This window comes from Suricata suricatta, chromosome 2 (genome assembly GCF_006229205.1).
Source record: "Suricata suricatta isolate VVHF042 chromosome 2, meerkat_22Aug2017_6uvM2_HiC, whole genome shotgun sequence".
NCBI classification, from domain to species: Eukaryota; Metazoa; Chordata; class Mammalia; order Carnivora; family Herpestidae; genus Suricata; species Suricata suricatta.
This window is the reverse complement of record NC_043701.1, coordinates 107,042,469-107,043,272: the sequence shown is the minus strand read 5'-3', so window position 1 is coordinate 107,043,272 and position 804 is coordinate 107,042,469.

Sequence of the window (804 nt, the reverse complement as noted above, 5' to 3'; positions counted from 1 at the left end):
TTTTTTTTTAATTACAAGTAAGAAGAGGAAAATAATCTCTCCCACTACTTAGAGATACCAATCGTTAATCAATTCAAGTATCTTTCTCCTCCTCACACTCTTTACAGCCAACCTTGCATCATGAATGTCTTTCTGTCATAAATGTTTTATGCAAATGAGATTTTCATAGCGACACAGCATTACATAGTATGGATATACCAAAATTGTACTGATTGTGTTATTGAAATTTTCTTTTTTTCCCTCCAATAGTGCCCTAAATAAGACATTTATACATGCATCTTTATGTACATCTCTGATACTTTTTTTGCATGAGCCACTGAAAACAGATTCTGGACATGTATAAGGTATTTGACACCCACGGCTTTCGCAGTGTCCCCCAGAAAAGGCGTGCCAGTGTAGGTTCCTAGAAGGAGACCATAAAATCTCCCTGCTTACTTATTTCCTTATACTCAAGTCACTATTTAGTACACCCCCCCCCATTTTTGTCAAATTGCCAGATTTTTGTTAAAAATGACATCTCATTGAAATTTGCACTTTTTTGATGATTGATGACATAAACCTGTCTTCATATACTTAAAGGCCCTTTAAATTTCTCCTTTCGGGGTGCCTGGGTGGCTCAGTTGGTTAAGCGTCCAGCTTCAGCCCAGGCCATGATCTCATGGTTTGTGGGTTCGAGCCCCGCGTCAGGCTCTGTGCTGACAGATAGCTCAGAGCCTGGAACCTGCTTCAGATTCTGTGTGTGTCTCTCTCTCTGACCCTCCCCTGCTCACACTGTCTCTCTCTGTCTCCCAAAAAAATTAAATA